This window comes from Thunnus albacares, chromosome 3 (genome assembly GCF_914725855.1).
Source record: "Thunnus albacares chromosome 3, fThuAlb1.1, whole genome shotgun sequence".
Taxonomy (NCBI): Eukaryota; Metazoa; Chordata; class Actinopteri; order Scombriformes; family Scombridae; genus Thunnus; species Thunnus albacares.
Genome location: NC_058108.1, coordinates 21,381,722 through 21,408,099, shown reverse-complemented (window position 1 = coordinate 21,408,099; position 26,378 = coordinate 21,381,722). Strand labels below are relative to the sequence as shown.

Below are 26,378 nucleotides of genomic sequence, written 5' to 3'. Positions count from 1 at the left end.
ACTTCATGGATAAATCAAGTCTGTGTTCCATATAAAGAAAAATGTGAGATTTTGATCTATTTTATTCTTCTCCTCTTACTGTAACCTTTATAAATATATTCAGAAAACACAAGCACATTATCAAGAAGGTGTTGAATTAAAGCTCCATCCTCAGTTTCTAATCAAATCTAAATCTGGAGCGTGAACAATGTTTGTCGCAAGTCATGATATAAAGAATACATTTGATTTTGTTTTCCACCTCGTTCAGTTCACAATATTCACAGTAAGATGCTAAGAGCATCCTAAGTCAAATTTTATTTTGCAACATGTATGAAAACAGGCACACCTTTTAAATGAAGTTACATTTTGTTAAAATTACTGTAATCAACATTTTATATGAATAATGGATGCTCCTCAAATACTACTTGTTTGTGAAAGGGGTTGCTCATAATGATGAACCCGCAGGTAATTATCACCAGTTCTTTATAACGTCCTTCAACTCATTGTTTCTGTTTTACAGCCCACAACTTTACTATTTTGGTTTGCTCTCACCTCTGGTTTCCATAGAAGCTTGTGTTTTTAACGAAAAAGTTTTAAAAAGATGTCTGTACATGACCTGCTTAGCACCCACAAACAGGTGGACACAGTTAGCAACTAGCTGGTGAAGACAGTGTAGCATTTAGCAGCTAAACAGCCAGGTATGTCCCCCAGGAGTTGGTGGAGACCAAAAACAGAGCTAAAAGGAATGTTGTTTTGTGTCTGCTGGATGTGTAAACAGGCAACAGCGAACAAGTAACATACAGTATGTCAGTGTTGTGTTTATAGCTTGTTTTGACTGCAGCAAGTGGCCCGAAAAATCAGTTACAGCTGGTTTAATGAGATGTCCATGCATTATCATGATATTATCAGCTCAATATTATCTCAGACCTTTCTGTATTTGCATCACAAACATACAAGTCACGTGGAAACAGAGATATTGGCTTGAACCCGACACTTCTCATGAGCAAATTAACAGAAGTGTGAAGAAGAGTGGGGACACGTACAATTAAAGCTAACTGATTTGAACTAGGTGACAAGTGACAGAAAAGCAGCAGCTGGTGAGGCACTCATAAATGCATTTTAATCATGAGAGACATCATTGAAAGAGAGGCATAAAGAGTTATAAAATTAATTTATTTGACATATTGTGTACAACAGGAAAGGTTGAAGAGATATGTGAGAACTCTTTGGCGATTATAGACCCCATTTTATGATGGTCATCATACCATGAGCCATACAGAAATATCGCCCCCAATGGAGTCTAGACGCTGGTGGAGGAGTTAAGAGCTATTGATGAAGATCTGGATGGATGGGTGCTTCAACTGATGAGCTCAGCTGAAGCACCCATGGACAGCTGGTTCTGATGAAACTGGAGGGGAACGGAGTGGAGGAGGGTCACATCAATCTGACACTGAGATGACAACTGACAGCAGCAGAGAAAAGAACAGTTTTAAAGTTAAATGAGATGATTTGTTAACAGACGTCGTGGCAGAATCTGAATCCTCAGACATCTGATGAGTTGAAAGAGGGAAGGAGAAAGAAAATGTAAATTAAACAGAGAATGAACACAGTCTTCCTGATTGAACTTTCACTAAGCTTCATACAAATATGTGTATATACAAGTAAATTCTACAGCTACTGAGTTACCTTATAACTTCTCTCCATGCTGGTAAATCCTCTGGTGTAAATGATCTGTTCCATATTAATGTGAGCTGTTTCTTGCCTGAGCCACTTCCTGCCAGCTGCCAGTCTCCTTAGCAATTAATTTGATTCCATTTGTGTTGAAGAAGTGTTTGGGCAGGAGACTGGAGACACAACAGTAGGGAAAGGCAACGGCTTCCGACAACAGGGCCTTTGAAGTTGTCGGTGCCCTTTAAAATAATTATGAAAAGAGAGGAATGAAAACACGAGGCACATGCTGCTACACCTCAAAGACAATCTGCGGTGAACCTGATACACACATTTACTTGGGGGTGATCTTTCTCCCTTTAATAATTTTTAATGATGTTTCAATCAAACAAAATCTCGGTTGCACTAGAATCTTATATATAATATACCATATATCTCAAAGCTTTTTGCGCCCTTTGAGACATTATGACAGTTCTTTCTTTATGGCTCAGTACACTGCTTTAAAAGACTAGTATCACCATGTCTTTAAAATTCCCACAGTCATTTTTCAAGGAAAACAAAAGTAAGATCAATGAAAAGCACCTGCTGTGATGACAACGCTAGCAGTGAAAGTAGAACATTTGTAGTTATTAATATAGAAGACAGTGGGTGTATACAGTATCTAAATATGTATCTAGTCAGTGATCACTTCATTAGCTGACACACTCTGGAGTCCTCTTTTACATCATTACAGCAAGGAATTAAACCACTAGCGGTCAGCAAAAACAAGATTTCAACAATCAGGGGGTGTTAAAGGTCCTCTGTGGAGCTTTAGACCACAACTAGCGCTATGGAAGAATTTTTTCACAAGTGGTTTATTTCACATCACCCATGTGCATGAGGACGCACATGTGCTGGCAACCCGGTGACACAATACACAGTCCTACCAATGGTTTCACACCATTTCACTGATCTACAGTTGGTGGCAGTAACCCTGTTAAAAGTGCTTGTCAGATAGTGTAATAGCTTTGGAAACCCCCTCTTCCCCACACCTTTCAGATGTCACTTTTTTTTGTGTGTGTGTGTGGGGGGGGGGGGTGATAGGCCAGCTGTGTGGTGGTGAGAAATGACAAATGAGTGCAACACTAGTGTGGTTGTTTGGAACAACTACAAACACTTTTGACTTAAATTTTTTTTTTTTTTATTCTTTGCAAATATGTTTTGAGGAAGGATGTATTCAACACATTCATATATTTTTGTGAGAAACAGTGAATGTAAACATGTTTGTTTGTTTAAAACTCCCCAGGATATCTTTAAGTAACTAAGATTCTAATGATCTGATCCTTTCAAAATTAGTCAGCAACTTATCAGTATCATACATCATCACATTTTTTTTGTTTGTTTTTTGTCCAAGTATCACTGTGCAGGATATAAACAAACACAAGAGAAAACATAAGACAAAGCGGTTTTATCCCCCAATAATTTGTTGCACAAAGAACATCTGCACCTAGTAAATCAGAAAGAAATGTGGCTAATCCACTTACAAGTTGCACAGTTATTTACAATTGGAGTAATCAGTGTATTGCCCCACATTAATGTGAAACTGCACACATATAATTAATTAAAACTTAAAATATGTCTGTTAGAGTAGATAAATAACAATAATGATTGACTGATTGCTCTCTTAAATTCAAACATTACAGATAAATTTATAAAAAATGATTGTCACTGAAGCTTAATCACAACTTTTCCAATGCTGTTTACATCTGAAATATTCATCTGCAGCTACTGTAGCTGGTCTAACCTTCTTTTCTTGTTCAAATGTTTGTCTGTTTCTGATTATTATAATTACTACATGTGTAAGCTCATCACGTAAATGTTGTCTATGTAGATTAAGCATAATAACACACAAGTGTGAGCATGAATTAAAAAGCCATTACATACTCTTACATTTGAGCTAGTTTATTTTTTAAATATATTCACTTATTAGAGAAGGGTAATCATTTCTTACCAAAAAAAAAAAAAAGAATCAATGGCTTGAGAAAACAGTTTGTAAAAGTGGCCTTAAACATCCTGTTTTGCAATATTAAGGTAAAGCAAACAAATAATAAAATCCTGAAAGCTGCTCTAAGAAGGAATCAAGGGAAGCTAATTGAGAAAAGCAATTTATTTAGCTGATTTAAAGTTTCATAGTGAATTTAATTACCACTCAGTGAATAATTTTCTCAAGTTTTCCTCATTTCACACAACCAGGGCCATAATTCTCAAAGTTAAACACTGAGTCAATTTTTTCTCTCTCTCTCCCTAACAAAGCTAATTATCCACCACGTTCTCCTCCTCCCTCTGTTCTCCTCCATCCTCTGGCTTACTTTTCTTCTCTGCTCCATGGCTCATCTTGTTCACTGCAGCCAATTTAAAAGCAGCTTAATCCTGGAGAGAATACTGTTGCTGCTTCCAGTTGCAATCCTGTGATTGATGTCTGGCAAGATCAAATCTAATGCCGGATGTTTGTGTGATTGACACTACACAGGTGTGCGCCTACAAATGCTAGTGGATGCAAAAAGCACAAAAGGGGGCTTACATTGTGCCCGCTGCCTTCTCAGAGATTAGAACCACACGTCAAGGCTGCAAAACTAGCAAGTGCTTCCTGATTGCTCTTGAAAATCAGCTTGCAAATCAGGGGTTCTTTTGTTTTCCTTTTTTTTTTTTTTTGCTGTCTTTTTTAATCACAATATTTGCAACAGCCTTGATTGGCTAAAGGGGTGGAACTGTGACATGGTGAAGAAAAAAACTACGAGCAAGTCAAATCCAAGACTGCTCCTCTAAAGAATAAAAAATAATAAAATAAGGCATTAAGTGGGACATGTAGTCTGAGGGTATCATTTCATAAACAAAGTTAACCTACAGGGATTTGAAACACAGACACCAAACCACATAACATTCACTCATAAAGATGCAGGTTTCTGAAGATTTCGGGAGTGGTGGCCTCAAGGTTAGAGACGCAAGCTTGTGTTCGGAAGGTCGTCAGTTCAATCCCCAGACCAGCAGGATAAATCTGGGTGAAGTGAAAAAGCAGCACTTGCCTCTCCCTCATTACCAGCACTGAGGTGCCCTTGAGCAAGACCCTTAACCCCAACTGCTCCAGTGAAGCTGCTCAGTGGTAGACAGATCAGAATGTGGTTGTACTGTATGGCTGTGAATGCAATCAGGGTGTTTGTGCATAAGAGAGGCTTACGCTCAGCGAAATTGCCCTGAATAAATAAAGGTTAAAAAAAAAGAAATAACACACATTTGAGCATAGAAAGGAGTAGAAATGCTTGAAATGTGAAAAAAAATGTTGACATATTACAAAAATGTTTTTGCACTTAGTGTGGGTGGAAAAGTCTGTGTATGAATAAAAACAAAATGCGTCAAATTACAATGGAAATTGACTTAACAAATGTGATTTTCATTTGTGTGACAAATCCTGCTTTAAAATCTCTGGCATAAGCATTCAGGTTTTGTTTAGTGTAATGTCAAGCTGCATATATACAGTATATGCATCATTAAATTCATTCAACATACACTGTCCACACCGTCTTTCAGGTACATCATAAAGACACCTGTTGAATCTGGTGGCCATTAGTTTTTCCAAGATATTTATGTATTCCTCCCAGTATTGCAGCTTTCCACATCCACGCCCCTGTGGTGTATCATGAAAAGCCTTTTGTCCCACCAGCCCACTGGTTTGATTGGCCTGTGGGCATGTACTCCAGCAAATCCCACTATCCCATGTCTTCACGTGTTCTTGCATTAGTTATTACACTGCAAAATAATGAGATCATGAATTCATTTCACTATTCTCTGTTCATTTAACTATTCTGAAGCCTATTAATTTTGTCATGTGGATTTTTTTTGCTTTGTCACATCTGGTGATGTAGTCTGTACACAAATAAGGACTGTGGAAAACTCTGATTATCCAATATACTCACAGCATGCATGGTGCTTAACAAGTTACTGGTTGTTTGTTGTGTGTAACTGCTATGGCAGAGAAAATGTACCTCCAACCTGCCTGAATGAAAACACAACACAGAAAGACTGCGGTGAAGACACTGATAAAAGCCTAAAGGTGCTGGTAGGGTTCACAGGAAAATTCACAAAAGCAGCCTTGTGGGGATTTTTTGGGACTATCTGCACACAGAAGTTAGAACTTACTTTTCTGAGACTGTTTTTCCTGTCTATATTGGCTCCATTCTGATGATTTCTTCTCTTTTTTTTCTACTTTAAACATCCTTTTCTTGTTTGCCTCTTGAAATTGCTTTTATAACTTGAAAAATAAAATCTAAAATATATAATCTAAAGTTTGACTTTTGGAAGTTCTGAACAGCTCAGTGCCTTCTTTAACAATAAAGATCAAACATTTATCGCTACAATGTGCATTTTTTTTTATCGTAAGATACTAGTCTTTCCCTGCTATCCCCTAAAATGGTGTGACATCCCCAAACATTGTCACTCATCTTGATGAGTTACCTCAAAACAGTGTCTTGCCTGAGGCTGAGGTAACTAGTATCCGTAAAAAAACAAACAAACAAAAAACAACAACAACAAAAACAAAAACACAAGTAATCCATTTTTAAAGAATCCCTGCATTTTCTCCTGTTATTGTTGGCATTTTTCTGCGCATCTCTCAGCCTATCTGATACATTTCTTGCCATTTAATGTCAAAAGCATGTGCACTGTAGCTTTAAAATGGCATTCCAGTGCAATCAGAGCTTTCTGTAAATAAAAACAAGGATGTGAATAAAGTAAAGTTGCTGTAGTTCATACAGTAAAAACTCAGGTCTTCACATTTAATTAACTCAAGCAGCTTTCAGACTAATTCGGTGTTTCACAATAACAATACAGTACATCTTGTATTATGCAACAAAATGTGTTTGGTGGGTCAAAACTGTAGGCACATTTTTTTAGCTAGGAGGTATATGTGAATTAACCCGACATAATGGGAACTCTCAGGGCAAAGTTTATAATCTTGGGCCACGTTTACTTAAGGCTGGCTTGAGTTGGACAGAAACATATTTTGTCATCTATGGTCTCTGCCAGTGTATTATCAATGTAAATCCTGTTAAGTGAATGTGCATACAGAGCCCCGAATGATGATTTAATCCTACAGTAAGTGTTCCTGGATGATGCTGTGAGTCCCAGTGTGAATGTTAAATTAAGTCTCAATGCTATCTTAAATTAGGCTCCATGCCAAGCATCTAGTGGCCAGACAGTTTTTCCACACTCTCACCAGAAAATGTGGATTTGGGCAGATGCCGCATGTGTGTGCATGAATAATACAGAGCATTTCTAATGACTCCTGTGCTCTTGGCTGGAGTGCTGTTTGTGCTGCAGTGGGAGGTTTTGTGTCAACCAGTCTGACATAAGAATCATACTGAACTGCAATCTACTCCATAAAAGCTTTGCAATATTGTCTGACTGCTACAACAAAAAATCAGAGCCTGCAGGACTGAAGCACTTGTACACACTTGTAAAAGAAGTGCGACATCTGTGAAGTTTCAAACAATACGGCAAAGCAAATAAAACTTTTCTTTTAATAATCTGCCATCCATGAATATAATCAACTCCCACAGCTTGTTAAAAGCCTGCAAACATTTATATCATAAACATGAGCCCACAGCAGCTTTACAGTGTGTGAAAAATGACATCTCAATTATTCCTAATACAAGTACAGTAGATTCAAACTTGCTTCAAGTATGAAGCACTTTGTTGTTTTGTTCAGCGTGTTTTACTTTGGACCCAAAAACCCCATCAAAAACAGAAACATCAGATAAGACCCAGTGTCAGTGTTCTAATGACATTTTGAAGATGACATTTGGAGCCGAGAATATTAACATCAATGAGAGCAGTGGGGAATGCTGCAACATTAACATTCATATTTTTCAATATCTGGCTTCTGACATTGATGAGCTTTCACAAAAAGAACAACAAAAAAAAAAGCATCATATTGTAGCGGTTTGTGTTTCATTTCCTTATTATGCAGTTTTTTATTGCTTGTCTCAAAACAACTATGCCTGTGCCTTGCTGCTTTGAGACAAGCAAATCCCATCAGGGATGAGAGATGACTGATGGGAAAATCCTGCTTTTTATGCTTTTACCGGATACAACTGCTGTCCAACTACTTCTACAGTATCAAAAATATAATACCTATAGGAGCAGAGGGAAATATGGCACTTGTATATTGGTGAGATAGAGCAGCATATTATTCACGTGCTTTGTTTTTAAATGGAATGTTTTTGCATGTTTTAGCAGATTTAATTGCATCAGCATACTCCCAATGATTGCAGTTTTTTTATGATTGAATGCCAAGAGGGCTAATGTCTCTTACTGATTTACTCCATAGCATTAAAATGAAGCTGTGCGGAAGACTCAGTTGTTCTTGATTAATGTTATAGTGAGAGAAGCAGCATTTGCCCATTTTCCTCAGCTCTCTTTCTGTAAATGAGTATTGCGTGACTGTAGTATAATTTAGTATAATTTCTTTATTTTCATTTTTATTATTATTTATTTCTGGAGGTGGATTGTCAATTACTTTTCCTACAGCTTTTTTTTTTTTTTTTTTTTTTTTTTTTTGCATTCCCGTAGAGAAATAAGTGTTTTCTTATATGCCTAGAGATCTCCATGAAGAGTATTTAATGGTTGTGGTCCATCATAGACACTATGTGCTTCATGCCAGTGGGAAATTAAGCTACTTTGCCATGTCGAGTTAAGTCAAATCTATTTATTTATGGAGTACATTTGAAGACAATAAGTGTTGACCACAGTGCTTTGGAGAGAAATGTAGAATACAATTACATAATTAAAACAAAAATAATAAATAATGTATTTTGTTGGAAGAAACTGGAGCACTTGAAGAACACTCAGGCAGACATTGAGAACATTCAAACTGAATACAGAAAGGCTCCAGTGAGCTGACCACAGAGCCAACGTGTCTCCCATGTTTAAACATATATAAACAATTATTTCCCAAATTTGATTGGTAATGGAGACTTGACACTAAGCTTGGTCTGTGTAATGATGTGTGAAAATACAGTATGTGTGTCTTGGCAAATTTAATATTTTGAGGTTAATTACCTTTGAGATCTTTGACATTTTCATGTTGTTACAGTGAAAAAACTCCAATCAAGTGCAACCAAAATGTTGACAAAGATTTTATAAATAATAACCTCATTATTTCATTAACATAAATTATGCAGAGTTGAGAAACTGGACTGAATTAAACTCATGAACGAATGAATATATGTATCATCTTCACTTGACAGCCCTTCTGAAGGTGGTGAGGTCCTCCAAACAGTAGCTGTTAAAAGCATTTCACTGCTGCAGTGGATAAGGAGGCTAGCAACAGAAACATTAGTCTTCATGATGGACGAACATAGACAGTTGCATTATTTTTGTAAGAAACATTAGGCCGGATACAGCTGGTTAACTGCTTCCCAACTGATTAGAGCAAGAACCAACAATAACGTACTGTATGCCCAGATAGCTTTTCTTTATCTTGCTATAGTGTTGTTATCAATTCAATCATAGACTCAATCCTCAATCACAAAGGTAACAAAATAACAAAGTTTTTTTTTCTTTTATGGACTGTGCTGCTGCTACAACGGAGGGTTCACTGTAGAAATGTACAGTGGAGTTTACCTGCTTTTGTTATGATGATACGCAGTATTTAAGTAAAACTGAGTTTTACGTTTTAAAAAATAAATGGATGTTTTACCAATGTGACAAAAGTCAATAATAGCTATGCATACTTGGCATTAACTAAATATCAATTATTATCGATCATTTGAAAAATGCCACACCACATACTGGCACCATCCAACGCATCTACAAAAATATGTCTAACCACTGAGCACTTTATTAGGGACACCTGTGCAATCCAGTGCAATCCAATACAACAGCTCTGCCATAAATAATAAAATAAAATAAATAAATATGCCTACTATACATTGAACTAGGAACACTGGGTTAAAGCTGTGTCGTTTCCATGTATATCACCTAGTTGCCATCAGACATCGACATGGCCAGTATTTTTAGATTTTTTTTTTGATGGGATGAGATAAGATTTAGGCTATTCTGTATATGTTTAATATGTTACATTTGACTTAGCCACAACCTGAAAATAGTTTTAATGCATGTATAAAAATAATGGACATAGCCTCTGTGACGTCACTCATTGGTTTGTGGACTTCTATTTTGAAGCCTCCTGTTTTATTTTGACTGTTGCCGCCTTGGTTTTTTGGAGCCAGAAGTGATGAGAAGTGATCATATTTGGATGAGAGCATGGAGCTGGGGAGGAGCTGCCTAGAGTCCAACTGCAGCACCTCACTCACCGCTGTGGTAGCAATTTGTGAATCACAAGGTAGCCACGCCCTAAAGCATACCCTACTTTATCATCTATTTTACTCTAAATGAGGCCATACTTTACAAAATGAACATCATGTTTTATTGAAGACTTTAAACTAGCAATTGAGACCATAAACTCATGAGGAAAGTGTTTACTGAGGTAATAAAGCAAGTGAGAATTATGGTCATTTGCCCATAGATTTCTATACAAACAAACTTCTTTTTGGAGCCAGTGGAGTCGCCCCCCACTTCCATGCAATGAGAATGCAAGTTAAAGGCACTTCTGCATTGGCTGCACTTTTCAGACCTGGAACTACCCACCTATTTTAATGCAGTAACTATCAAGTTAATTGTTAACACTAAGTGACTCCAATACAGTGTGTTTCATGTGTGTAAACTTTGGATACGTACATATATTTGTTATATCACTTTTATGTTGTTATTTCACGCCCTCTAGAGGCATGTAACGTGCAAAATGACAGGAAGTTACACTGGCGAGGCACACATCAGTCTCGGCAGGTAATCTTGGCACTATCCACTCCCCATACAACTGTAACTAACCGTTAACGCTCGCACAACCAAGTCGACCGGGCCGGTAGCTGTTGACAATGCCCAGCCAGCTCTTTCAGATAATTAAATCGAAAAACCACCAGTCAAAGGCCAAGCCAAGCTAGCCCGCCATGCCCAAGCCGTCGCTAATGACACCTTGATGGTTTCAGCTGGAGCCCAACGACACAACAACAGCGACTCCCGCTCAGACCTAGTAACGAGGAGCTAACGCTAACGCTAACGCTAAAGGTAGCAGGAGTTAAAATTTAACATCAGAATTTATTAAACGAACTACAAGCAACCTGATAACATGAACTCATAAAACAAAAACATGTCAGTCAGCGTTTCCAAATGTCAAAACGAAGGATTAAAACACTTTTATCAACTGTCCCTGAAGTGCACTGAAAGAGACTACGCAAAATGGAGTTCACCTATGAAGGACTTCTGGTACAGAAGAAACAAATTCTTCAGAAGGTAAGAACGTGTTTTGACATTTTGCACTGATATTGTCTTTGTTGTATTTTATGGAGATAAGTGCTCGATTTGAGACTGGCTGCGCTGGATTTGCAGGCATTGGGAATATCCCTTGATGTTGTGGTTAATAGGGATTGCCCTTGGTGGGACAATTTTGTTGTTTATCACCTACTGCTGTTAATTAGCTGTTAGCTGGTTTGAGAGCAAGTGTGCACCCGATTTCTGTTGTTAGCCAGCAGAATAACTGTGAATCCAATTACTGTTGCATAGCTGTGTTTATGTGTTTATATATAATGTGTCTGTGGAGATGTGGACATGTGTGTCCAAATGTGTTCGTGCTGCATCAAATGCATTGCTTGATACACGGTATGAATGGCCTCATAGTGCTTGATCATAAAGCCTCTTGCCATTTGCCATCCTGGTAAAAGTGAGAGCAGTATTCAACTATTGCTGTTGCTTTACAGTTAGTCCAGTTCCCTGTAATTGTAATTTTCTTGTGATTATTTAAAGAAACAGAACTACATATCCATTCTTGCACGATTATTTGTCATTTATCCTTAAAAGCTTGCAGCAGCTGAGTGGTGAGATTTAACACCAAAATATTGAGATTAAGGCTTATTTATTGTTTTGGTAAAAAAAAAAAAAAAGTTAGTGACTTAATACACTTATACAATTCAATTAGCATACAATAAAGTAAGACATAATTTATTAAATTGCTTTTTAATATCATAACTTAATATAAGTGATATGATGAAAAGCAGATTTTCTCTGAAAGCATAGTCCTTATCATGTGACATCCTCACCCTTACAAGTATGTTTTCTGGCTCAAATCCAATTATATGCTACTTGTTCCAAATAACCACAGGCTTTGTTCATCACATGCTGAGATGTCTTAGTGTCTAATAAGTTGGTGGTAACCTTCTTTTAATTGGCTGCTACTGCAAAATAAAAGCTTACATTCTTTCCCAAAGGATATTTGTTTACTTGAGATGGCTCATTTTTGTGCTACTAGATGAGCCTAAATGTAACTTCCCAGTAGTGAGTTTCTGTTGTTCAGAAATCAGGGGTATTTTTATTTAACATGAACTCACTACAGCAGTCAACACAATATAATGCAACTCTACAGTCAGTGAGTATTGAGTGACCAGATAGTGCTTTCTTTAGTGCAGTGTATAAACAACAACTTTAGATTTTAAATCGAATCATCAGGCAGCCAGTGTTAATAATGTGGCTACAAACATATCTACTGTAATGTAAGCATCACTAATACCTCAGGAAAACATACACTTTACTGTGATTGTCTCACAAAACGTTTGGTGGTGCCTTCAGTGGAGCAGATGCTTTCATGTTCAATGAGATCCGGCCATGCACAAGATTTTGTTGTGCAAGATCTCATTGAACATGGTGGGAGCTGCTCCACTGAAGGCACCGCCAAGCCTAAAGGCAGACGATCTTGGATTTTATGATATTGGATATCATAAGATTTAAATAAAGATAGTTTTGCATTGGAAAATTGATTTTTTTTTAAAGGACCAGTGTATAGGATTTGGTGGCGTCTAGCGGTGCGGTTACATATTGCAACCAAATTAATACCCCCCCCCTCCCTCTCCGATTCCAAGCCTATAGAAGAACCTACAGTGAAAAACACGAAAGGCCAGTGTTTTGTTATTCCATTCTGGGATACTGTACAAACATGACGGTGCAACATGGCGGCCTCTGTGGATTGGAATATAAATATAAAGGGCCCATTCTAAGGTAAGACAAACACAATGATTCTTATTTTCATAGGATTATACACTAATTAAAACATGCTTATGAATATTATATTCCATTTCCATTTCCATTTCATCTCCGTTCCACTAGATGCCACTAAATTCTACACACTGAACCTTTAAACCCAGCCCTAGTGAGTGACATCACCAAACAGTTTATTTGTACTCAGCGTTTTGTGTGGGTGGAAGAAAACAATTCTTGTTTGGCAAAATGTTAAAACCTGCTATTAAGATTTCTCTTCTATTAGATTTCTATTTCTCTTCCAGTTTTTAGACATTATCAGTTTGAATACACTTCTTTTTATTACCGCTGTATAACCCTAACCTCCTTGACCTTGAGAACATGTGAGATCATTCCTATTCATGAGTGTGTACAATGCTATCGCTTTTTCCAAAAAAACAAGTTCGAATGAATTTGAAATGACACACAATTCGTTTGAATGAATTCGAATGCGCAACACCCCTTATCCCCCCATTCAGTACCATGTAATGTGTGATGCATGGTGTTTAACTTAAACAGTGAATGATGACAATTACATCTCCGTTATTTATTTAACTTTATATTACAAAATCCTAACATCACATTCTTACAGCAATCAAATGTTAACTTTTTTCAACAGCTGTATTAACACATCACGTCAAATCACAGACAACAGGAGAGAATTCCAACAGCTTTGAACTAAAAATGTAGCAAACAAGGTAAAACAGAACCGACAGGCAAGCCGAACGGCCCGACTTAATTGCTTTTGCATTTTATTAGCCAGAAACACAAGTCTATCAACTTGATCGGGATTAAGTGGGGCTCTCTTTTTATTTACAATATTACCTGCTGACGAGAACACCAGTTCAGAGTGTACAGGTTCCTGGTACACACAGGTATTTATGAGCCAGCTTTGAGAGTTGTGGGTATCTATTGCACTCTGTATCTCTCCACTAAAGCAGTGGATTACTGTCTGCAGAAAGATGAGTCTCCTTCATGTAAGCTTGCATTTTTTGAATGGCATCCTTGTTGCATTTGCATTTTCAAATGTTCCATCATCCTGCTTGTGAAAATAATAAGATGAATTTAGCCCTATGTCACACTATGCTATTTGGCTTTTTAAAAATTGCTAACACAATCTTGTTAATGTGAAATATCAGTATTTTAGTTGTCTTCCAATAGGCTTGGACTTAATATTTAATAAAAAAGAAAAGTGAAATACCTTTCACTCCTTTGATGGCTGATTTATGCGATACATCAGGAGTGCTCAGCTAAGATATCATGACATGCTGCAGAGGTAGGACAGCCGATGCTGTGGGGTAGTCAAAAAGGCGTCTTCTTTCCAAAAATGACAGCTGCCACTGCTGCTTGTTGCTCAGATGCATGACATATCATGTCATAGATGGTATTCCATCTGGTGATGCAGTCATTTATTAGTATTTCTTTTTTTTTTTTTAATCCAGTGAGCTCCTGCTTTTATTCCAGCAGGCAGCTGTCTGATGGGGACCTTCCAAAATGAGCAGCAGTTTGCTTTTTAATGTTGAAAGGACCGTATCAACGGCTTTCACCTCAAGCCCCTTTTTGCACTGCCAGGTTTAGTGTGTGGGCCAAACAGGGTACATTAATAAGCCCTAAACTGCCTATGTGTCAACAGCTACAACCGCTTCACAGGAGATGTCAAATTCATCCAGCGTGCTGCCAATGCTTTCTGCAATACGGACAGCTGTGTGGCTTCCTCTCAGCTCCTTAGTACACAGAACATAATTGTCAAGTTCCCAAGAGTCTGAAATTCAGTGAGCTGTGAACTGTCACATAAGCATGTGTGGCCAGCGATGTCCATCTGTCTGTAGACTAGTGTCTTATTCTCAAGTACGGTCTTTGTTTTCTTGTGTGGTGTCATAGAGTTGTTAGGGCTGTCATTTTTTCAAAAAGTCAAGTTCGAACGAATTCAAACAAGTAAACCCATATACCGTAATGTGTCAGAGATACAATTTCCTGTGACTGTCATATGACCAGCAATGACCATCCGTCAGTGGTCAGACAGGCCATCTTACCGTTCAGTGAAGTCTTTATATATTATACGTACACACACTGCTTTTGCATGATTGTCTGTTCCGGACGGCTTTGTTCGCTAGTGTCCTCCATTTTACCTTGTCAACATAGTAAACAACATAACATTACTAGCTTACTTTACTGATAGGTCAAAAGGTCAAGCTGACAGTGAATTTTTTAGAGTTTCCTCTGCTGGATCACAAGGCAAACTACATCAAACAGTCTGTTGCGCTTATAGACTGTATATTTTGAATTCAAACAAGTCATTACAGTTTGAATACTACGTTTTTCCCATGCTCAAACAAATATTCGAATTTCAAATAAAAAGTGACAGCCCTACTATAAACGGACATTGAAAACTTGCTAGCCTAGCAACATAAAGGCCTCAACCTATAATGCAACACTCTCCTTGGGTGCCCGTGTTATACTGGTACAGTGTCATTCAAAAAGTTTCTCTGATCTTGTGAACACGTAATTGTCCTCAAATGTAAGATGACCCCCACTTTTCAATATTCTTTTACTTTTCAGAATAAAACTTATATTTGGAGGCGATCGTCTGGTGGAGATGGAGGTCTTACATTTGGGCCAATATGGTACTCTTTGAATTATCTCAGTTTGGATCATTAGGTTCAATATGATCTTTAAAAGTAACAGGAGCTATAAGAGATAGATGAAAAGGACAAGTTTTCTATGTAAGAAACTGATAATAAAATTGTATTTTGACATATTTTTCTGCACTAATAACATACAGCAATACTGTTTTGTGCATCAACCAGGAGTTTCAATCAAATGCCCATACTGACAATTTGTATCAGTGAGCGATGCAAGCAGAGTGACTCTGGGTTGAAAATATGTTTGTTTTTCTGTCTATTTTAGCGACATGCTTTGTGTGCATTATAATTATAACTCTATGTAAATGTTCACAGTTTGTTCATATTGGGGATGCAGAAAAGATCGTGTCCAAAGTGTGTGTGTGTGTGTATATGTATGTATGTATGTGTATATATATATATATATATATATATATATATATATATATATATATATATATATAATATCCATTATACTGTACATGATACAGATATAGAGACAGTTTTAGACACTCCTTTAAATTGCATGGCCTTCATCCGTCAGACTCGATTCTAAAATATCAAGAAATAACCATAATGTCTGAAAATGCATGTGCTGTGTGCTGAAAGTGAGAGAAAAAATCATTGAATGGAAATGGTTTTGTTTGACCTTGAAATACATCACAGCTCTGAATCAAAAGTTGGTGAGGTGAGGGCAGTGGATGGGCATAAACACAACCTTCAAAGCAAAGATTACTTTGACTCATATAACCTGAATTTCAGAGCCTGTACTTATTTTACAAAGTTTTACGCATGGTTCTCATTTTCAAACCAGTCAGCTAGAGACATTCAGGCAAGCCATAGAGAGCCAGATATTTATCTCAGGAGTTGGCAGGCCAAACTAGAGCTAAAAAACAAACAAAAAAAAAAACAACCAGTGAAAAGTGACAATGAAGAGGATGCCCATGTTACCCTTTGTCTGCTGGATGTGTTTAAAGAGACACAGGTTGCCAACAACAACTTGATGAGCTAAATACTTGTTGCTGTGAGTTATTTGTCCTCTTTTTGTTTTGTTAGTGGTGGAAAAAAATATTAAATACAGCTTTAATTTTCTTGCTTGTATCAAACATGTTTTAAGTGATTGTACGATAGACAATGCAGTGTTTCCCCTATAACAGTACAAGCCTGGCGGGCTGCCAGGCCAACATGAACCCCCACCAGGCCAAAAAATATTTTTTAAATGCCCAAAATGACGCCAAATATCCATTTATTCGGAAATCAATAGCGTTTGGGAGCCTCTGAGCAGCACTGTTTCGAAACGTGAGACAACGTCTGTCTCGTTGCCTGGGAAACTCCAGGTAGTGTAAGGAATAGGGCAAAGCGTAAGCGAGTGTGAGTGGTTACATGAGAGAGCGAGTGTCAGAAAAATGGCGGTGAATGCGAGCGGAGCAGAAGAAAAGGTTAGCAGTAAGGCCGTATTCAGACAAAATCAGGCGGTGCGGCGTTCAGCTGCAGGGTCGAGAAGAGGTGTGTGGGGGTGTGGGCGTGTTTATTTGTCCTCGGTAACGTAACTGCTGTGAAATAAACAGAAAATAATGTTTTATTGATCTGATTCACCAGCTTTCCCGCTACCCGCGCTCCCTCTCTTCATTCACACTCTAGCTTGCTCGACCACTGCTGCTCTCTCTCTCTCACTCTCTCTCGCTGGTGCTCTCTCTCTCTCTTTCGCTCGTCTTTTTGAAAATGAGCCGAGAAGCAGACATCAAAGCCTATCTTTACTTTTAACATTGTTGTTAGTTAGTTTTCAGTCTGACAGTAAATGTACAGTACAGACTACAGTGTGTCAGTTAATAAATGCTGCAGCTTGTCAAGACAAAGAAAAGTCAGGTCTGTTTCCCCAACTGCTGTAAAAAGTGAAGGGGGTTAGCTTTGAAGTTAGCAACCATGGGTTGCTAACTCACCCCCGCCAAGCCAAACCAACAAGAACATTTTTTGAATGTACGTATGTCTTACCTCTGAAATTATTACTGTATGCGAAAATATTGCAAAGCATAATGTCACTATGTAGTGTTGCCACTGGCTTACTTAATATTAATTTAGTTCTTATTTATCTTGCATTTTACTCTATATATCTGATTTGCATGCAAGCAGTAGAGCAAACAAAACAAAAAGTGGAGAAAAAACAAAAGAAAGGAGGAGTTCTCACCTGCAATGTGCACTGTTTTATTTATGAAGGCTCTGCCAGGCACAATGGAGACAAATTACCTTTTGACAATGTGAAATAGAATTTTGTTTACAAGGCTACGCTTCCCCTTGCTTTTTCAAATGAGATTTTTCACAGTCTCCTCATTTGTATCTCACAGCATTATCGTCTCAATCTTTCAAAACCAATCAGTCTCAAGAAAAGAACAGAAAAAAGAAGAATGAATCACTGCTGTTCATAAAACAAGCCATTAGGTGTATTTATGAATGCACACCACATCAACCACCAGCCTCAGACACCCCCCTCCCACACCTCCTGCCCAGTCTTCCTCCAAACCACCCATCAGTTCAATCATTTTAGTGACATACCCTCCACATTTTTATTTAAAGACCAATACAGTCTGCAGCACGGTACACTGCCTTCTGAAAAAAGCTGCACTTGGTGAGATTTGGGAAATGTTTACACAATCTGAGCAGAGACAGGAGGCAATAAGAGAACAGAGGGGAAACACACTCAACTAAAACACAACCGTATCACTGTATCACAGAGCTGCTGTGAACAACCATTTCTAAGCCTGGATCCATTTCATCGATTATCAACATTTGATACTAAGGTTAACCAAGCAAAGCATATAGTCTTTGTTTGCAAAATATGGTGAGGGATTTTGGAAGGCAAAATCAACATCTGTTAAATCCTCTTTTAGCTCACTTTGTGTACTGCTGATTTTTTTTTTTTTCATTTTTTTATTTTGATGCTTGGTTTAGTTTCATGTACCTGTGATTTTCAGCAGATTTTTCTTTTCCTTTTGCTTTTGTTTAATTGATTTATTTTTTTCCAAGTACAGAAGTAAAGAATATAGTTACAGAAAAAAGTGAAAGCAAATAACATTATTACATTATGTATTACACAGTATGTTATAACATTAATTGGACTGTGAAATGTAAATATACATGACAGTTTAATGTTATACATGGCAAATGTTAGTAATACATGTAAGTTACATTGAGGGTGTTGGTAACAAACTCAGACGTACCCTCAACCTGTCAGCTGCTGTACCTCTGTTGTTTTAAACATAATGGAAGTTCATTTGTTTGAATTTTTCTTCATGAAGGGCATCAATAAGTTATTCTGTAATCAAACTGTAGCACCTTGAATTGAAATTAAAACGCCTGGTATTTAGAATTTCCAAGCCCTTAATGACATATGAACATATAGTACATTAACAAGAAATCATTATTTTTTTTATAACAATATAATTTTGTATTTCAATATAACAAGAACCTTAAATATCACATTACGATGAGGAGTCAAAGAGAGGACATTATAGCCTATATTGTAGAAATTGACAGTGACGAATTGATTCAAAATTAAAAATGACAAATTGATTTGTCATTGTCAATTTATGTAAATCAGTTTACACAAATTGATTCAAATTTTATTTCATGCTTGGATCAGACACTGTGAAATTCTGCTGTTATTGAGTATGATATTAAATATGTGTATACTGGGAAGAATGTGAAAGTTGGGAGAATCAGTTTGATCTTTTTAAGGTGGGGTCACTTATTGATCAGCTGGAGGCACATGTAAGTCATGTAAGAACCTGTACACGATGAAAACAAGTGCAATGGCATTCTACATTATATGGATTGTATTTAGTCCTGGACTATCTGTGACACTGTTCACCTCCAAAATGTATACTGAGAAATGAAAGTTTGATGATGAATTGTACTGTGTCGCTGTTCAGGCGGCTGTGGCTGAGGAGGTAGAGCGGGTCGTCCACTAATCGGAAGATCGGCGGTTCAATTCCCGGCTCCTCCAGTCCACATGCCGATGTGTTCTTGGGCAAGACACTTAACCCCAAATTGCTCCTGATGGCTGTGCCTTCAGTGTATGAATGTGTGTGAATGGTTAGTTTCCTCTGATGGGCAGGTTGGGACCTTGCATGGTAGCCCCCGTACCCATTCATCATATGAATGTGTATGAATGGGTGAATGATTCGTAGTATAAAAAGCGCTTTGAGCGGTCGGAAGACTAGAAAGGCGCTATACAAGTACAGTCCATTTATCATTCAGCAGACTGTGACCGTCACATAGCTGAGACATGTCCGTCACAAATATTCTACTAGTAAATTCTAGTTACAGTAGGAAAAATAAATTTACAGGCTTTGTATTTTGACTCCGACGTTTTACCAATGTTACATTAATCAGCACTGGTGTTGACAAAGTTCAAAGGTCTACTGAAACTATGCTGTCGAGGGCGGCAGATCCCATGGATTCCATCCGTTCAGGAAAAAACAATTGGGAGGAGTATTAGAGGACACAAGTCAAAATCAAGCCTTGCAAATTCTCTTAAAAACTCCTAAACTCCTCTCAAGGGCCAGAGAGGGCCTGCTAGGAGACCCTGGAGAAAAACATCTAACGAGAACGAACAGTATGTGCTGTTAATGTGTTTGCATAATATCTGGGATGATGCTCTTTGGGCATATCCCCAACTGGAAAGATACCACATACCAACGGATGAAGGGTGTTCAGGGATCCCAACAGTCAGGTGCCCCCCGACTGTTGCACTGTCTGATAACTAATGTTAATGACGACTGCAGTGGTTTTCAATTATGTTTTATTAAGTGAGCCTTGTCTTTTTTAATCTGAATTATTCAATGTCCTGTCTGCTAATACAGAGGCTCATAATGCTTATTATCTGAGTATGAATGACTAGAATGTGTAATGCAGTTATACAAAATGTTACAAATCTTGCATTGCATTTGGCTCTTGTACTATCTGTCTCTTACTAAAAGTGAAGAAAACTCAACATTGCTGTAAAAAAAAAAATTGAAGAAATTGAAGAAATTTGATATTTGCTGCTGCACATCAGCCTTGTCAAAAGGGCAAGTATAACTACAGCATAGCTATTTCCAGACCAGCCTCTCTCATTGCAGTGGTCTTTGTAGGAGGGATGAGTGCTGTTAAAATTTTACAACCCGGAGATGGTGCAATGTATTGTACATTTTTTATAATCTAACAAAAAGCTTCTTGATGATAGGTGTCCAGTAAAAATGGGCCAACACGTATTCCACTTCTCTCTCTGTGTCTGTCAGCAAAGAGGAGATAACGTGGTTTCTTCACAGCCATGTGCTAATGTGCTCACTGAAGTGCTGCCAAACCTGCTGTGCTGGATAGAACATCAAGATGGAAGAGGTAGCCGTAAACGGGACCCCACTCCCCTTCCCCCCTGAGCAATAGAATAGTGCTGATGGACAAAATGAAAACCTGAAAACATGGCTTTCTTTTTAGCCTTGTTTGAGTCAGCAGGGACAAGAGGTGACAGAGGTAAATTGGGGTCATCAAACAAAAGAGAGAATATAGCACTTTGCTATGTTACCCAAGGCTGAGTGATTGATATGTTGTTGACCAAGTGATCTCTCATAAATTCTCCTTCACTCTTTCACCATCCTGATTGAATTGATATGAGATAAAGAATGTAGGATTTGTGGCAATTATTCATTACTAAATGCTGAGACACCCTACAATATTAATGAAATTTGGCTGCAATGTAGCAACTGATATTTGTAGGCACCATCTGGACCGGGGACATTAAACCATTTGTTTATATTAAACAGTGCCAGCAGAGATTGTTCATTAAGCTAATAGAGTATAACATTTTAAAGTTTTGTTGTTTTGTGGCATGGCTGCCTTTTTTTAAGCATTAAATAGAGAGGGACTCAAGACTGCAGAGAGAATGGAAAGAGTCACTGCTGTGCAAGCTGTCAGTGATGACATTTACATGCACAAAATATTCTGTTTTTTGCCCTTATTTTGAAAAACACAATATTCCTACTACGCTGTTTACATGGCTAATGAAAATGAATATTCCTATTTACACGCAGAGGGTTTTCAGGGTGTCCCCCTTGTCCGAATCACAAGGTCTCTGCAGGCAGTGAAGTAAACCAGCAAAGAGAAAAACATTAGTGCACTGCTGCCTGATATTTATAAGTGATATTGATATGACTGATATAAATTTATAGTTACAGTACCTAGGTTGTCCCATGATGTTCAAAACACTGCTGAGTGTTTTTGGTGTATCACACCGAGTTGTAACCGTCAGTTTATGGCTGCATGTCGGGATAATCACCAATCCCCTCCGTCCCCGTCGTGGAGAAGAAGCGCTCTGTTTTTCCAGCCCGCCCTGAACAGCTCTCTACTCTCCTCTCGTTCCTCTCCTCTGTCTGCCTTCCAGCATGTCATTTTGCCTGTGCAGGTGTAAACAGGCAAGAGGCCATGTGTTGGAAACTGCGGTAAAAACGCCAATTGAGACACATATTCTGAATGCACTTTATACATGTCCAAAGAATGCTCCTAAAACCAGAATAATATCGGCACATCCCACATCTGCTACTTTCGGAATAAGGCCTAATTCAGAATATCCAAACAGAATATGCTGTTTACATGACCTGTAACAAATTTGGAATATATGTGCTGAGGTGAAATTAGGATCTCCAACAACACGCCTTGATGCTACCTGCAGTAGGGCTGGATATCAAATCTGAATACTTTTTTTTGGTACCAACTGAAATGTGTCCATAGCATCAAGTATCAAAAACTGTCAAGTACTGTACCATAAGTTGACATCTCATGTCTGGTCAGATTCTTAATGTTTGTTTTAATTATTCTTTGGTCAGATCTTTACTAATCTAATTAATAATTTAGCCAATTTTAAACTGTGCTTGTTCAGGCAATGTTCTTGAATACCAGCTTGTGTTTAGACAACATTTAAGTTCCTGTACACCCATGGTAAACCTACACAGGTGATTTTAATTATTTTGGCTGATTAGACCTGTCTTCAGGACTGTGTGGGCGCTGCTTAACTGACATCTCCTTGACTCGTCTGTTAGTTAGGTGGATAATTACACCTTTTTCATTCTTGTTTGTACTCCTTGCACTAGTAACGTAATTTATCAGCATACCTTCACCAGTCTTTAAAGGATAAGGCTGGCAGGTTTCTTTTATTTTTGATATTGTCAACAAATCTCATGTGCAGAGCCAAACCAACAATAAACTCATCCTGCTTACAGGTATTGTGTGTATATCAAAGTCAGTTATATCGTATTACTCTGTGCTGTAGAGCTCCATTGTTGTCTAAAAACTATTAAAAACACATCAATGAGTCACACCACTGCACTGGGTGACATATTCCTACGCCTCCAAAGAGTGTTATTACTTTAGCTTGTTTAGAAACGGCTCCAATGAGTAATAATAGCGACAAGACTGTAACTCTCAGGAGGGTAGTTCCTCATTGCTGCGCATTCGCAGTGGTGTCTGCCGTACAAGGAACTTCTCTTCTGAGAGTTACAGTCTTATTGCTGTTATTGCTCTTTGGAGGTCTGATCAGCCTGAATAACCGAAAACACTTGTGAAGAAGTGTGAAGGGCCTTTTAAAGTCTGTCTTAAAACAGTACTCAGTGCTCATATGAACACTGAAACAGGTTTTTCTTGCTGTAATAATTCCCCTTGTTCATATTGACCGTTGCAAGATCCCTTTAATAATGCACTTTCAATATAAGTGATGGTAGACAAAAAACAGTTTTGTGCAAAAATGTATTCAAAAGTTTATCTGAAGCTGATATTATACCTCAGTAGTCCAAATTAGTCAAATCAAGCAGATATCTTGCAAAGTTACCATCTTTTTAGTACAAAATTCCCTCTGTTCTCCCAGACAGTTTTTCCCTGTTGAGCTGGAGTGGGAGGATAGTAACATAAAGAGGCGAATTTGTACTAAAAAGGCTGTAACTTTGGAAGATATCCACTTGATTTGACTGATTTGAACAGCTGAAGCCTCACATTAGATTAAGATAAACTTACATTTTTGCACAAAATGAGGACTGTGGGTTTTGTACCTCATCACTTACATTAAAAGCGCACTAGAAAGGGATCTTTTAACTGCCAGTATGAATAGGAGAAATTATTACAGCAAGTAAAAACAGTTTTAATGCTTATATGGACACCTGACTATTGTTTTATGACAGACATGCTTTGTCAGATATGGTTTTGCGACCCTGCTCCTGACCATGGTTAAATATGGGTTTAAATACTGGTTATTGCTGGACTTTGGTGAACATGCATTTCTATTAGGGATGGAAATTTTATTTAACCTACAAAACTATTATAATCTGAAACAGAAACTTTACCTATTTATTTCAAAAATGTAATTCTGTCATTCACTGTAATTCTCTGGTTTAGCGGTGCCTTTCACGGAACTACAGATGCAGACTTGAGTCTGTGAATGTTGACAACCAGGGATTATGAACGGGTTCAACTCTGTTTGAATACGTGTTCAGCAGAGCATGTTATACATGGGTTTCCTGTATGAAAGGAGACTAAGAAAAGCCTTAAATACTTTAATAATCTTTTGACAGCCCAGAGATTTTGCTGTGCTGTGGCTGGCTTTTGCCACAGTTGCTATGGAAATGCTTGGTCTATTTTGCTTTTTAAACTGACAGACATTGTCATAGTTAAATTTCTCACTGCAGTTGTCATAATCCCCCTTCAAGGAGAGGGCACACGTAAAATAAATGACTGCCTCTTGTCATGAAATGTCATGCTCCTGAAGGACTTTATAGGATAGATGACATGAAAGGAAGTAAAGCTCTTAAACATTTATAGGTACATCTGGCAGGCAGGGGTTAATGTCGGTTGCCATCTTTCACTTTTGCAATGTCCACTATATATATATATATATATATATGAACATCATCTGCAGTACCTCTGACTACATTGTTGGCCAGGAATGTATTAGTCATAAATGACAAAAGCGTATTTTTTACTGTCTCATAAGCACACACACACACACACACACACACACACACACACACACACAAACACACACACACACACACACACAGATGTATACACAGGTGATGTTTTGCTCAAATATTTCTGTCTGCGCTCCTCCTCAGCCTCACAGTACTTCTTTGCCTCTGCTTTGTGCTGCAGTGTAGTTGCTCACTGAATGGGAATGGAAATAAGACACACCTCCCTCCTTCACTACCACCAGAGAGCGCAGTGTTTTTAGTAAGTCGTGGCTCAAACCTAAAAGTTAAAATATATCTCATGTTTCCCTCACAAACCACAGAAGCAGATTAATAGCAGTATAAGACATAAATTCAGGAAAAAAAATATTCAAAATGCCCATGGGGTGTTCAAACAAATCTTTATATTTTTACAAAATTGAAGTTTTCTGTCAGTGGAAATTCAGGACGTGCATGCACACTCTTCAGGGATTTTACACTACCTGAGTCACACACTAAGCCAATCTATTGAAGAATATTAAAAAAAATCTGGAAAAACATTTTACCTTGGCTATCAGAGGTGACTGTGTTAATGTAGGTTGTTATGAGGCACGCTCCTCTCCTTTCTGTTTAAACAGAAGTCCATTATTTTTTATCATATCAGACCGTTCTTTTGCCAGAGAGCAGCTTGTAAAACTGGAGTGCATGTTGTTTTCTTTTCTATTTGGTAGCTGCCAAAAAATATCAAAGTTAAGTCACAATCAATAGGTAGAAAAAGTTGAATCTGCACAACTTTGTGTACAGTCTTTTCTCCATTGTTTGGATGCATTGTTGTGTTATTGCTGTTGATAAAAACACTGAAAGTGTTCCAGCTTGCACTACAGCAAATAAATGCTCAGAATGGCGCTGTGTTATCAGCAAAATTACATAATGCTGTCTAAACAGAAAATAATGTAACAAAAAACTCACACCTGCAGCTCATATGTTAACATTTATTTATATCAGGCCCTATATTTTCATCCACATCGACTGTAACATTCTCCCTGGCCAGACACTATGAATTTAAAAAATGCTGAGTTTGACAAATCCAACCTTGGCATGACTGCGTCTATGACACCAGTGAGTGTGACCGAGACATGACATTCGTGTCTGTAAAGACCATTAAGACTATTCATATTCCTTGATAGGATTAGAGCCCTTACTGAACTGCTGCATTACTGAAGAGTATGATGGAACCTGAATTGACACTAAGTTGGACAACTGCTGCCTATCCATTTATTTTCCACCTTTCCACCTTGCACACTCTTTCTCTTATCTCATACAAAGGCTGACCAACCTTGTCTGTCCTTTTACACACTTTATACGGATAATGGAAGGTTTTGTACCTCTTCATATTTTCACGTAGCAACACAACAGAAACAGATTTCTCTTTCTTTTGTGATAAAAATGATTTCTTCTGAGTGCAGAAGAATTAGCACTCTTTGTACTCTGTTAAATATTTGACAATTCATGCTTTCAGCATGTTAGCTGGTGCTCTGTTTGTGTGTGTGTGTAATGGGAACAGTGTGAAGAGAAACAAAGTACTAAAAGTTAAGTGAATGTGTTTGAAGTAGTGATCACTGCACAACTGCATTTGCAATGTTAGACCACAGTTGGCAGCAATACAGTGAAGAAAAACTGTATGTGAATTGATATTTATTTGACAACAACAAATTGAAACATAGTATTATCACTATTGGGCTTTGTGTTGTGGTTTTAATGTTTTTAAAAGTATGTCCTATGAGCAGTAATTCATTACACCACTTTACATCACTCGCCATGTAAATTACACCTTTCAAAACTGCCAATTGCTTCGTCACTTACCTACAAGAATCAAGATTTCTCACCTGTCTTGGTGGCTTTACCACCAAACATCTGCGTTTCCGTTGATGTGGCCGTTTCAATCCCCCCTAGCAGTTGCCTTGTGTGCTACTGGAGGGAATGGTCAGAG

The 26,378-nt window shown here is 37.9% G+C and overlaps 1 long non-coding RNA gene across 1 annotated transcript in view; it reads left to right on the top strand.

The window, feature by feature from the left end:
• The first annotated feature begins 10,330 nt into the window (after positions 1-10,330).
• LOC122979465 overlaps positions 10,331-26,378 on the top strand; it is a 259,931-nt gene continuing 243,883 nt past the window's right edge. The window contains exon 1 of the long non-coding RNA XR_006402862.1: positions 10,331-11,031. This is a non-coding gene — a long non-coding RNA (uncharacterized LOC122979465). The remainder of the gene's footprint in view (positions 11,032-26,378) is intronic.